We start from the raw sequence: 15,179 nt of genomic DNA on the forward strand, positions 1-15,179 counted from the left end.
AGCCTCATTGCACCCCCGCCTAATGGTTTTAAAAAATAGTGGTGAGCACAACTTTCCCTTGTTTGTTATAGTTATACAGGAGCAGTGACCAGCTCCATGTTGTAGCTCCCACCCCTCCCAGCTATAGTCAGGTGATCCCACTGGTGTCTAATAAAAGGGCAGCCAAGTTTGGGAGTTTTACTTTGAAAGCAGCAAGTAAGTTGCAGGTAAAACTTAGTCCCTTTGTAAAATGTATAATGAAGCAATAGAATTCTTAATGAATCAGATGAAAATTAAGCGTAGGACTGGCCAGATATGGGATGACTTTGACGTAGTTGGCCAGCTTAAATATATTGCAATATATGGACAAACAATCCCTGTGTTGTTTAAAGGGTAAGGCATTTTTCAGTAGCAGTATGCACAAAATGTCGCTGTCTTAAATATATTGATAAGCATAAAAATAGTTCCTGGAGGTTGCAAAATAAGGGCTGTAATTGGCTATTTGGTAGCCCCTATGTGGACTGCAGGCCTACAAGAGGCTTTGTCTGACAGTACACCTGGTTTTTATGAAACTAAAACTTACCTCCAAGCCTGGAATTCAAAAATAAGGACCTGCTTTGAGGCCACTGGGAGCAACATCCAAGAGGTTGGGGAGCAACGTGTTGGTCACAAGCCACTAGTTGGGGATCACCGCTGAAATGAACAAAATGATAGCACATACTAGAAAACTCTAGAATACTTTATGGAAGGCATCCCCACAACACTATTTTTTCGTATATTTGTGCATTCAAAAATATCTAACCCTTTGCATTGTAGATTATTTTCATTCCATGGACTATATTGCAATTGTAGAGCTGTTGAGTGCTTTTCTTCTGTCAGTTTTGGGACTCTGCTCAACATATTACATGAAAATGTGAATTAGTATCTGGTCTGATGGAGAAATGGAAAGACTTTTATAGTGATGGCTGTATCTGTCTCGTTTCCATTCGAAGAGAAATTCGCCAAATTCCAAAGAAATTAGTGAAACGGCGAAAAACTTGCGAAACACATTGAAGTCAATGGGCCTCAAAATTATTTTGATGTGCAACAATTTTGACACGAGCAACAATTTTTATACATACATTTTATACGCGCGACTCTTTTGTCCAAATGCATTAAAGTAAATGGGCATCAGAATAATTTTGACGTGCAGCAATTTTTATGCGTGCAACAATTTTTTACACGCGCAACTCTTTAGTCCAAATGCATTAAACTCAATGGGCATTTGAATAATTTTGACATGTGACCATTTTGATGAGCGACAATTTTTACACGCGCGACTCTTTTGTCCAGATGCATTAAAGTCAATGGGCGTCTGAATAATATTTGACGTGCGACAATTTTGCGAGCGACAATTTTTTGTTGCAGCAAGTTTTCCTATGGCAAATTTTCACGGTAGTTCAGCGAAAACATTTGCTGTTGGCGAAATCCATAAATTTGCTGCGAATCCATGCCTGGCGAATAAATTCGACCCATCACTAGACCTTTACTGGGAAAGATACTCTATCATGGTTATAAAAGGCACATATACAGTAGATGGAACAGGTTGAAGGGTTTGTCACACCTTTTTGTTTTATGGAATTCCATAAATATTGTCCTAGACTCGATACCTGAGGCTCTAGGATCCCTCAAATATTTTGTTAATGGTTTTTTGGCATAATGCAGGCCAGAAATATAACAGAACTTCTTAATAGGGAAAGAGTAAAACACCTCTTGCTAACTGATACTACGTAGGTTACCTAGCTTTCAGGGCTTACTTTGGAGTCTCAAGGGTCCTTACTACCTTGAGCTCACGTTATTTGACCCAATTACAGAACAAAGGCTCACCTATGTGGAAGGCAGTCTATTTAAAGAACCACACAGAGGAGCACTGCCTTTGAGGCCCTACTTCTTCTTCCATTTGCTAATTGCCAATTATTCTTGGCCATTGCCTATCCATGACAGGCACCATAATAATGCTATTGTGATAAAATTCTCCCTATAGCATCTACCAGCCACTTCATGTTTTACTCCTCTGTCCTCACATCTGAATCTCATACAATAATAAAAAAGCAATGTTTATTCAATTGTTCTAGTCAATCCTTGAGTACAATGATCCTTTTGAGATCTGGTTCTGGTAATTTAAAGGTCATAATATCCTTGATGCTTCCAGGTTAAAGACAGCTTATACTTTAATCTTTTAATTTCAATATCACATGTCATAAGCATTATGGCAATACAGCTATTTATAGAGCACATCTAATGGTAAAATTGTCTGAAAATGAAGTCAGACTTCTGAAAACAGAAAGATCTCCTTCACAGGACACCTTTATATGGAAATTACTGGTTGTGTATAAATTATGTACATAAATTGCCAGCTGTGAACAGTAAAAGCTGCATAGCCTATTCAATGAGGCATTTATTATGTACATAGCTACAGAGAGCAAACCTCTTTATTGTAACTCATATGAATGTATTTACAGAGTAGGTGGTTTGTAAATGTTTTTGATTTCTGTATTTTCAGTTGTTAAAATAAAAGAAAATCGAAATATTGAGTTAAGACTACATAATATTTGATTATATATATTTGTAGAAATGCAAAGGCAATGGCCTTTTCCCATAGGACATAAGAGAATTTAGATATGTAGAACACGCGGCACTGCCACTCATCTACGTTGACTCTTTTATCAATTGCACTTTAATGGGCAAAGAGCTAGATTCATTAAAATGTTTTTATTTGTACCTTCAAAATCAAACATGGATTTATTAGGCATATTTTTGAAGGTGGAGGTAGCTACTCTAGTGTGGGAACCCTTTTGGTCACTGACTTCATTGAATCAAACAGATTCTACAGGCTCAAAAGGCCTAAGACGATAAGTGAATGGAGAATATAGAAGAGTGTAAAACTGCAACTGACCAAAGGCACAAAAAAAAGAGTATTTGTTTCCAGTGAAATAAAACACATGGAGAAATTGTAGTACGGGTATGGGATCCATTATCTTGAAACCCATTATCCAGAAAGCTCTGAATTATGGAAAGCCCATCTCCCATAGACTCCATTTTAATTAAATATCCAGAAACCCCAGGCCTCGAGCATTCTGGATAACAGAAGTGCCATTGGTGTTTTTCCTGCATATTTTCCCGAGCATATGGTGAAACATGAATTTTGCAGTGAAACAATAACAGGCAAAAATGTTTACTCATCCCTACTGGTCACTACACAGCCTCTTCTAACTATCAGCTAGCAATACAGGTATGGGATCCATTATCCGGAAACCTGTTATCGAGAAAGCTCTGAATTACGGAAAGGCTTTCTCAAATAGACACCACTTTATCCAAATAATCCAAATTTGTAAATAGGATTTCCTTTTTCTCTGTAATAATAAAACAGTACCTTGTACTTGATCTTAACTTAGATATAATTAATTCCTATTATAATATTGGGTTTATTTAATGTTAATGATTTTCTAGTGGACTTAAGGTATGACGAGCCAAATTATAAAATAGATCCAGAAAACCCCAGGTCCCAGCATTCTGGATAACAGCTCCCATACCTGTAATAGCATAATGCAAAGATATTTCAGATGGAGCAGCTTTTGTTTCAGCACCCTGTGATAGTTAAAGGGATACTGTCATGGGAAAAATATTTTTTAAAAATGAATCAGTTAATAGTGCTGCTCCAGCAGAATTCTGCACTGAAATCCATTTCTCAAAAGAGCAAACAGATTTTTTTATATTCAATTTTGAAATATGACATGGGGCTAGACATATTGTCAATTTCCCAGCTGCCCCAAATCATGTGACTTGTGCTCTGATAAACTTCAATCACTCTTTACTGCTGTACTGCAAGTTGGAGTGATATCACCCCCCTCCCTTTTCCCCCCCCAGCAGCCAAACAAAAGAACAATGGGAAGGTAACCAGATAGCAGCTCCCTAACACAAGATAACAGCTGCCTGGTAGATCTAAGAACAACACTCAATAGTAAAAACCCATGTCTCACTGAGACACATTCAGTTACATTGAGAAGGAAAAACAGCAGCCTGCCAGAAAGCATTTCTCTCCTAAAGTGCAGGCACAAGTCACCTGACTGGGGGCAGCTGGGAAATTGACAAAATGTCTAGCCCCATGTCAGATTTCAAAATTGAATATAAAAAAATCTGTTTGCTCTTTTGAGAAATGGATTCCAGTGCAGAATTCTGCTGGAGCAGCACTATTAACTGTTGTGTTTTGAAAAAAACATGTTTTACGATTACATGATCCCTTTAAATAGGGAGTTGTTTATATGTTGCTAATTGTGATCAATGATTTGTATTTCTTGAAACGTCATTAATATTTCCTAAACACACAACTGTTATATCTCATAGTGTCATTATTGGCACCAGCATGCAGACTGCTCCCTCTGTACCTGTCGGTGGCTGTTTAAATAAGGGTTAAAAAGTGAATGTCTGCAATTACTGGCAAGCGCATCACGGGCATAGTGCTTAATAAATTAAATTGTTCCCGTATAACATTTTCCACATTATGTGATACAATTCCAAAATCTAATTACCATAGAATGATAGAGTGTGATATGAAAATAGCGTGCGGGTGAGGTAGCAGGATTTGAGAATATGCACATTAAAGCTGTGAGAAGGAGGAGATAAATGATGTAGGAAAGCTTTTAATTATGCACAAGTTCACAGTCTCACAGGACCTTTTTCCCAATTAAAGGATGTATTTTTTACAGAAATCTCTTGTATAATCAACCGTGATCAACACTAATTCTTTGAATATCTACATCAATTGTTTTGCCATGTACCTTTCAATGCCAAGCTTAATGTGACAGTGATCTCCTCCCCGGAGAGTTTCCGGTTACAATGTAAGTTCATGTGCTATGGCAAATTGATGGGTATAATTAGAGAGATGAAAGCGGCAGACACGGCTCCTGCAAAAGTGTGTCTTTACTAAAACATGGCAGCCGATATTAGCTCGGGGTCAGGTGCTTATTACTTAAAGCATTTCATGATGTTTGAGGAACCAGACAAAGATTGTATCGATTTGCTTCCTCTTTTCCCCTGTTCCCAAGCAATTTGCATTTATAGAGAAAAGTCACCTCGTTTTGCCACTAGGGTCACATTTTATCTTTTATGAACTGTTTCACCTCCACAGAAGGTGATGCTGAATGAACATTCTGCTTTTCTTGCATTTTAATGTTTGCCACAAAGTAGTATACTAACATTCTAAGGCATTCAGCCAGGATAGGAGTTTGGAGTAAAGTAAAGATACATGACATATACATATATATATATAACCTATAGCTAGGATTAATGGGGATATTCACCCAAACATTGTAATTTCTCCAACCCAGGACTAGCTCCAATTTAACTGGCATAGAGCATCAGTTACATTAGACCCTCAGTCTCAGTGGGGTACTTGCACACATGTTTGAGGAATGGGGGGTGTTGCAGAACTATACCTCTCACTGCACAAACAGGATTTTTGGACACCAGGAGTTAAAACAATAACAAATATGTATTTACCATGTTGTACTCACATAGTACCACTGATGGAGTTGAGGTAAAGTGGTCACAGCAATATACAATCGCAGAGCATATTATACACTGGCACTCCCCTCTGAAGAGCAAAAATGAAATCACCGCTAACCAAAAAAGGAAATCAACTTCCGGTTCCTGATGCAGCCCTCCATGCCGGTCCGGTACGGCAATACAGCAGTCAAAGCAGGCACTGAAAATGGGAAGGTGGGTGGCATCCGGAAGGACATCGAAAGCGGTGGAGCCAGGTAATAAGTTAAAATCGTTTATCTTTAATTGAATCCTTAAAACAAACAGTACAAGCAGGCAGGGTGAGTGTAGCTTGACGCGTCTCGTGACCAATACGTCACTTCAAGCACCTCCCCATGGAACAACAACTTTATAGACAACACCAATAAAAGAATGAATTAACCAATTAAAAGATCACATTATTGCATATTACCCATAATATAAATAAAGGTATATATTATATTAAAGGTATATATTAATAATAATAATAATAATGGTAATGATTACAGGGAATAGTACAGACATTTAGGTCTTTAAACCAATTAGATTAATATGGAAATTATTATTATTTATTCTAATCTAGATTAATTTTGGATATTAGGATATATATTAAATGATTATAAATTTAATTAATTATTTTATATTATGGCTAATATGCAATAACGTGATCTTTTAATTGGTTAATTCATTCTTTTATTGGTGTTGTCTATAAAGTTGTTGTTCCATGGGGAGGTGCTTGAGCTTCTGATGAAGTGACGTATTGGTCACGAAACGCGTCAAGCTACACTCACCCTGCCTGCTTGTACTGTTTGTTTTAAGGATTCAATTAAAGATAATCGATTTTAACTTATTACCTGGCTCCACCGCTTTCGATGTCCTTCCGGATGCCACCCACCTTCCCACTCCCCTCTGAAGACAGACTTGGCAGGATCCCACTTTACATGGATCATCTCCAGTGGAACTCATTAACCCTACATTAACAGGTAGTGTCACCTAGGAGAGATGCCATCAATCTATCCTCCTACATTGGAGCTCAACACTGCTCTTCTATCTCAACCTGTTTGCTCCTATGCAACAGGAGCTCACCTACCACTATCTACATACCTCATTCACAGGGTCCCTGTTCCCCGACTTCACTAAGGGCTCACCTCCCTTAGGGCACTCTTACTGGGGCTTCGTCCCACACTCCCCAGCTGCATCCACTGCTTCCTCAAGAGGAGGAACATCCTGCTTCCTTTTACTACATCAAACTCAAGAGGAAGTGGTGGGAACCCACTCAGGCCAATATTTATACATAGTGGCACCTTTTTGTTTGCTTCAGGGAAAGCTTGCATACTGCAGATTAACAGGCAGCAGAAGCTACACAACATATACTTACATTTCTTGCTCCCCCATATTACCCTCCCATTTTATTCCTTTTGTCCTCTTACCAGTTCCTCTCCTACCACTCTGCTCCATCCCTCTTTTTATTAGATATTCCCTCTCTCTTTTTATTCTGCTTTCCACCATCATACATACCATTTTTTACGATTTCTCTTGTTTCTTCTCATTTACCAAATCCACCAAGTCATCTTCTTTCCAGGTCCCCTTGTATTTTTTCCTACAAATCTGGCATTTTAGTGCCCCCTTCATATTTATATTCTTTGACCTTTTCCCAACATGCATGAATTGTTATTTTCTTACTATTTCTTGGCTGGTGGGGTTTATCCAATTTCCCCTTGCCTCCAGGACCAGGAAATTCTATATTTGAAGCTAAGTTTAGGTTTTCCATGTTTTTTCCTTTTATTTTATAAACTGTTTTTTTGAATGTATGTCTTTTTGTAACATTTTTTCATTCATTTGTAATACCTTTTATTATATTAAATATAAAATGTAATACGTTTGTCTTTGATGCTCTAAATAACCCAAGCCAAGTAATTGGAAGCTTTAACCCTCTGCGTGCTGAATGGAAATACTAGTCTGTGTGTATGCTTGTTAACCTTTTAGTGGCTGTGGAATCACATGTGTAGGTTGTATAGTAAATGAAGGTATATCTCTTGAGATTGGTGGCAGCAAGTTTTGTATAAGTTTTTTATGTTTAGTTGGTATGCGTTGGGTGCTGTTGTGCTAGTCTAACCTGTGTGCAATGTGAAAGACTGAGCTAGTGACCCCTGATAGCCACCTCTAAAGTCACGTCCAGCTGGAAGTACCGTAATCGTGACAGGGAGGCTTAGGGGCAGATTGACTAAAGGGCAAAGTGGCTAATGCTGGCGACGTTTTGCCAACAGGACATCGCCAATTCAATAACAGGTGCAGGCATCGTTTCACCAATGAACGGGAACGTGGCTAGCGTTCATTCACACTCTATCGCCAGGCGACTTTTCTCTCTGGCAAATGAACGTAACTCCTCAAATTTACTAAATTGCAGATTTAACTGAACGTTACCTCTTTCACTAGACATACCTTCGCCAGCTCAGACCAGGTGCAGTGCAATGGAGTGCATAGATCTTCCTTAATCCTCTGTTACATCATATTCTGTGAGTGGAAAAAGCTTCCAAGTTCAAAAACACTGGTGTGTTTTGCTTTTTTCAAATTAACCTTAGCGCAAGACCTCTAGTGAATTTGCGAGAGGCAGAAATGAGCTCTAGCGCATCTTCGCTTTGAATTGCTCGTATTGCTAAAGTAATGCTAGCGAAAAGTCACCAGCCCACAGCAAAACTCTGCATTTTAGTGAAGTAGCGTTGTCTAGTGTAGCGATGGGTGCAAAATGTTCGCTGGACACGTTTCACCGGTTAGTGAATCGGCCCCTAAGGCCTTTCTTACCCTTAATGAAATCCACCCATACACTGAACATTTGTAATTCATATATATTTGCTGAGAATTACAATTCCTTTCATAATGTAAACACATTTTTTGGGCGGCCATTACTTTTTTAGATGTTTTTGTAGAGATAGATAAGATTGATTCCATAAATAAGGTATATGCATTTTGCTGGTAAATGTATATTTTTTATTACTTTAAAACACTTTTATTTTTTGATGTTACTGTTCCTTTAACAGCTAAAAATATGCCTGTACCAGCAAAAGAGTTTGATGGGAGATCCCCAGTTTAACAGTGGGAATTTTAAGTTCTCCTTTTTGTACATTTCCATCAAAAAGTGTTTTAATGTAATTGTAAGTAAACTTCAAACATACAGTACAGGGCATAGTCAAAGCACAATCTGCAGGTATTTATTTGCACAATGCCCCAGACAGTGAAAAAATTGCAATTTGCTGAATGTGGTTCATTTTGCAAATTGCACACTGCGTAAGGCATTTTAAACACCCTTATAAATCTCGCCACATAGCACTATCCCAGCTCTCTATATGATACATTATACTTATTATTATAATCATTCCTGTGTGTGAACGTGTACTGTGTGCATATACTATTAGCACTATATAAATAAAGTTATACAAAATGAAAAGAGTATTTGAGCCTGAAAACAATGCAGCTATAAATATTAAAATCACATTTGTTTTTTGCAAAATGTTTAAAGAGAATTAAAAATAAAATCACTGTTAGGTGCTAATTGGATATCCCCACCCCCAGGGAAGCTAGTTGCTTACATGTTACCCCTGTTTGGTTCTTCAAAAAATGCACTAGCCTGGGATTCTGTTATCTGTCTGCCATGCTGGCATTTATTTCCTTCCTTCTTTCCCTCCATCCCTTCCTCCCTATCTTTCCCTTCCTTCCCTTCTTAACCTTCTTTCCCTTCTTTCCCTTCCTTCCCTTCTTTCCCTTCTTTTCATTCTTTCCCTTCCTTCCCTTCTTTCCCTTCCTTCCCTTTTTTCCCCTTCTTTCCATTCTTTCCCTTCCTTCCCTTCTTTCCATTCTTTCCCTTTCTTCCTTCCGTACCTTTCCCTTCCTACCCTTCTTTCCCTTCCTTCCACATGATTAATATGTTATTTTAGAAAAAAAATGCATATATTTAGTAGGAAAAAAACAAGATCATCTGGGATGAGGGTATCTTTTTATAGGAGCAGCAAGGAAGAGAATAGTCTGTACTTGGCGTCTAAGTTATGATGAGCAATCAAGGAAACAGCAGTCAGTCTCAGGAAAAATCAGATTGCTTGATTGTGAGCTGGAATTTAATTAACCTTTTTATACAGATTTTTATATGCATTTTATAAGTGTTTTTGTGGGAAGGTGGCATATAATTTCTTAGCCAGTATTAGTATGGTCATTACCATTCTTAAAAGAAAACATTCATTGACGTAGCTGAAAGGAAACAGTTAGTTTGCCTATTATGCAGAGACCCACTTATTTTACCCTCTACCGCATCCTTTAGAAGTACACTCTCCCTTACCTTGTTCCATTGTGAAGTGATGGATTCCGGGACTTCTGCTTTCCAGAGAATCTGTGCACCACCCACTATGGGAAGCTTACACTTTATCACATAAAAAGAATCCCGCATTCAAGCTACAAAATATTTTTATATGTATTTACAGATATCTCCCCAAAGTTTATTTGGCGTCATAGACTTAAGTTTAAACAATTATTTGAGTCTACAAAGGAACTTTTCCTCATGTTTCAATTTTGCTTTTCCAGCTCCAGTTAAAATTCAATTACAAGGATGTTTACCAGTGGTTATACAAGCATTGCATTTGAAGCATTGCAAATACAAGTGCAACGAACCAGAATAAGGCAATGAATTTTTATGAAACTTAAGAAGCTTCACAAGACATAAGGGGGCCAAATCTACATATGAAAACTGATAACTAATATGAGAAAGCTGTGTTTTAAAACAGCAACAATTTCTTCACAGAACCCAATGTTTTTCTGTGGGCCCTTGAAGTCAGCAACTTATGGACACTGTGTTAAGAATTAGGGGAAAAAGATCAATTGAAAAGAAAAAAAATAAATAAAAGGTATTTCCATATAGCCCCTCTAAACTTTAATCTTTTATCATAATGATTTTTTTAAGCAAAATGCATTTGCTTGTACCTTGGACATTTGAAAGAAAAATCCTTTATAAACTAGATATTATAAGCAATGTATTGGGTTGTTACAACGGTCTTCTATAATGCATTTACTGACAGCCCCTGATTGGTGTACAAAGCCTCCAAATAGTATATCAGTAAAACTGTTAAAGGGCTGTACAATAGAACATGGAAACAGGAACATTTCCAATAGAATATAGAATATTAAAATGCTTTTAAAGCAAGGAATGGGAAGTCCTTTTGATGCAGAGTGCCCAAGAACCTCTTAATCGAAATGTAATAAACATACTATACATGTTTTACCTAGCAGGCAAAGCATCATTGACTAAAGTTATGCATGAGCTAAAGAAAAACCTACACCAAACAGCCCAGTAATAGCACAAACCCACATTAGTCTATAGACATACACGAGCACCTTTGCTTCGTTCGGTTGTGCTGGACTCCTGGAAGTAGGGATACTTAGCACGTTGTTTGTAACGTTCAAGCGTGAGGAACCCATGATTTTTAACACATTGTTGGTAACCTGCAATTTTGTTCGGGATAGAGGGACCCATGATTTTTAATGTATTGTTGGTAAGCTGCAATTTTGTTCAGGGAAGGGGGACCTGCAATTTTTAACACATTGTTAGTAACCTGCAATTTTGTTTGGGGATGGGGGACCCATGATTTTTAATGTATTGTTGATAAGCTGCAATTTTGTTCAGGGAAGGGGGACCCGTGATTTTTAGCACATTGTTAGTAACCTGCAATTTTGTTTGGGGATGGGGGACCCATGATTTTTAATGCATTGTTGGTAACCTGCAATTTTGTTCAGGGAAGGGGGACTCGTGATTTTTAACACATTTTTGGTTACCTGCTATCTTGTTTGGGGATGGGGACCCATGATTTTAAAACACGTTGCTGGTAGCATGCAATTTTGTTTGGGGGAGGAGGGCCTATGATTTTTTTAACGCATTGTTAGTAACCTGCAATTTTGTTCGGAGAAAGGGGATCTGTGACTTTTAAAACATTGGGCCCACTAAGGTACACCACTGGTTGTTAATCTAATAGGAGTTCCATAATACTGAATAGTAACCAACTGTAAATGGCAATGGTTACTTATTCTTATGTAAACTGTTGCATAGTGTTAAAAAAATTATTTCAGAAAACCTTACCTAGAGCAATAACAATAAAGGATTTATATTTTCCCTTAATTTTTCACCAACTTCAGAGTAACCATGCAGTAAAATCACTCACAATTACAGAGGTCAGAATTAATTGTATATTTTTGAGCATCATTATGTTAATAATCAACCCCATCACAGGCAAAGCATTTTATAATATGTAATAATGTAATTATACAGTGAATTCAAAAACATATGTCGCCCACTGTTAACATAAGTGACTGGGGTAAAAATGGCATCTTTATCACCTTACATTTTTTTCCTAGCAGTTTAGACTTTGCATTGAGTAATCCATAATTTTGAGCAGAAAAACTTTAATACTTGCAAATGTCCGCATTACCATTTATAGTAATTTTACTGCACTGATTGCATTTTATTTTAACAAATCTGTTTGCAAACAGTGCAGCCCAATAACTTGCATTTATTATAGGATTCCCTGTTTTATCAATGATCACCTTTAATTAGAGAATCTTGGAATGGTTAAATGTGATAGACAAAGGAGAAGGAAAGCTACGGAGGCATTTTATTTCCAATAGATTAGCTGCAAAAGTGCAAGCTAGAATGCTATATCTATTCTGTGGAATGTTTTACCGTACCTGAGTAAAAAGCTCTAGAAGCTCTCTGTTTGTTTAGGATAGCAGCTGCAGTATTAGCTTGGTGTGAAATCACATCCTGCCTTAGTCTCTCATTGCTCACTTATAGCTCTGGGCTCAGATTACAGTAGAGAAGGGAGGGGTGGGGGGGGGAGGAGCAAACTGAGCATGCTCACGCCCAGTGCAAGGAGGTTTAAGCTGAAAACAGGAAGTCTGATACAGAAGCCCATGTGTACATAATAGAAGGAAAGAAATTTGGTGTTTTTTTGATAGAGGACCTTTCTTATAAGGCTTACTTAGTTTTAACCTTTCATTCTCCTTTAAACCAATTTAATATCACAATGTATAAAAAAAAAATAATGACATCTGACAAAAAAAAGTGTGAGTTTAATGGTAGGACCAGTGGGTACCATTCAAACACAGACAGAATTATAGACAAAACAGACTTAAGGGGCTGTTAACTGTGTTCATGTTATAAACTAGGATTTAGTTATATAAGGAAATGTTCATTTTCGAGACTTAAACAAGCAAGGGCTATATTTGTATTTCTCTGATATGCTGATTATGTATTTGTTTCTACATTTTATTATAAACATTATCATTGATTTATAGCTACTGTTTGCTGGTGATAAAGCAACCTTGGAACGCCGCATGATTGCAATTGCGCCTTCTACTTTAACTACAAACAGTCAACATATGTGTAATAAATCAAGTCTTGTCACATTGCTTTTTATCATATCCCTACAACATTTTAATCTCTGAAAATAATTCAGCAAAGTCATGAACATTAAAGAAGGTTATACACAGAGGATTGAAGTAAATTGAGTTCAACAGACTAATATTTTTCAGCAATATTTATCATCCAAATATTCATTTTATCCTTTGACTCCCAGTACCACTTCTGAGGAACAACAATTTGCAGTAAACAATATACATTTCATTGAATATTCATGCATTTATTTGTTTTATTTTAATTTATTTCACATTACATCTTATCAAGATGCAGTGCCTTTCCATATTTTATTTGATTTTAGTATTTCAAATTTAGATCTGTTTTATATAATAAATAAAGTACCCCCTCTTTTAAAATATAAGTTACTGAGGAGTTTCATGACCATATAAAAACAGGAGGCTGAAGGCCGAGTGTTTTTATACAGGTCATGGTACTCCGAGGTAACTTATAATATCCTTCTATTTTGCAACTGGGGGTACTTTATTTATTATAATACACACGTTTCGGTGAGTCATGTGACAGAAATGACATCAGAACTCACCATTTATAACTGATGACATCAGAACTCACCGTTTATAAGGATATAATTTACAAGTTATTCATGGCTTTTGTGTATTATAATTCTCTATTCAAGGTGAAAGGAATCCTTATGCTCAAAATAAACCCAAGAAAATCTGTTGGTCCAATACTGAATATGTAAGTTGCACTGAATATATAATTCTGTTAAAATTTACCAAACCGAGCACAGGGGAAAAGGACTGTACTTCATCTCCACATTACAGGAAAACCCCTTATCTGGCAAACCCCAAGTATTCCTGGCCACATAGCTCATAAAACTCCAAGTTGACTTGCAATATTCTTTATAATATACATCAGGGAGTAAAATACCTCTTAATAATCCTAGCTGGTGATTGTTTTTAAATTATAATTGTTTTTAAGTAACTTTAAAGTACAGTATAGTAATTAATTAATTTAAGGAATAATTGATGATACTGCTCCAACTACTGCTCAGTCTCCTAAAATAACTCCCAAACTAGCTGCCCTGCACATCTAAAATTATACTGTCTCCCAGACATAGAATATGTAATTAAATTATTGGTGAGAGTTATTGTTTTACATGAGATGGAACAATAGCAATATTAAACCCCATGCCTTCAACTAGTAGTAATGACCTTGGTAATAAATGTATTTAGATTGATTATTGAGTAAGTGGTTGACAGCTACACAGGACAGGTGCCACTACCCATTCCCTTCCTGCATGCTCAGGTAAGGGTTAAAGCAATGGACCCTGAGCACATGGTTACTCAGCATAGTGCCATCTACTGGGCACTGTTAGAACACAAAGGGGCATAACTTTAAGCAGGATAAGGAAACAGGTCCCCCTCCTAACTGTTGTTAGGACCCAGTTAGGTGTTTATAACACTAGGGGTCTGCCTGCTAAATAATACTGGGAGACTAATTAACCAGTCTCCTATTATAGCATACAGCACAGAAACATGCTATAACTGTATTGCTTTTACTGTCAAATCTGAAATGAAAAAAATGACAACATTTTTATAATTGCAATTACTCCCATTATCATTCCATTTGTTCTACAGCAAAATTGCAAACAAATTTGATCACAGTAACCAAAATTTATAGGCAATGCATTTTCCTTTTTCTTTAACTTTAAAAAAGTTCTTTAACTTTAAAAAAGCTATAAAAGTATAAATTCCAAAATTCAATACGGGAGACTCCAATCTCAGAGTGCAGAGACCACATGATGGCAGCATAATTCTGACTCATTCCAGTAATTATATTCAGCCTAAGCCACACAACTCTTTAGAATATATATCAAAAGTTCAAGCAACATAATGCAAAAAGACTCCAATGACTGACTCCAAGGACCAGTGTTTTCTCAATCAAAATGCAAATTGCTGCCTTGGGATATTTCAGAGTTTATTTGAAAGTATACAGTTCTCCCCCTTTTCATTTATTTTTCTTCAAGTTTTCATTATTTCGTCTAAATGGTTTTTGAACATTAGCAAGCGAGTAAGATAAAAAGGTGTAAACATTATAGATTTACTAGCAATTTAGAATGAAATCAGATCAGATGAAGTCACTGTTAAAATATTTCTTGACATTTATTCTAGGAAGATATAATTTACTCAACACAAACACACGTATGTAAGTGGCTGGAGATTTTATTAAT

The 15,179-nt window shown here is 36.8% G+C and overlaps 1 protein-coding gene across 3 annotated transcripts in view; it reads left to right on the top strand.

Annotated features, from left to right (window-relative positions):
* Window positions 1-15,179, top strand: part of edil3.L (EGF like repeats and discoidin domains 3 L homeolog) — a 337,031-nt gene that overhangs the window by 264,706 nt on the left and 57,146 nt on the right.

The sequence above is a fragment of the Xenopus laevis genome, chromosome 1L (assembly GCF_017654675.1).
Source record: "Xenopus laevis strain J_2021 chromosome 1L, Xenopus_laevis_v10.1, whole genome shotgun sequence".
NCBI classification, from domain to species: domain Eukaryota; kingdom Metazoa; phylum Chordata; class Amphibia; order Anura; family Pipidae; genus Xenopus; species Xenopus laevis.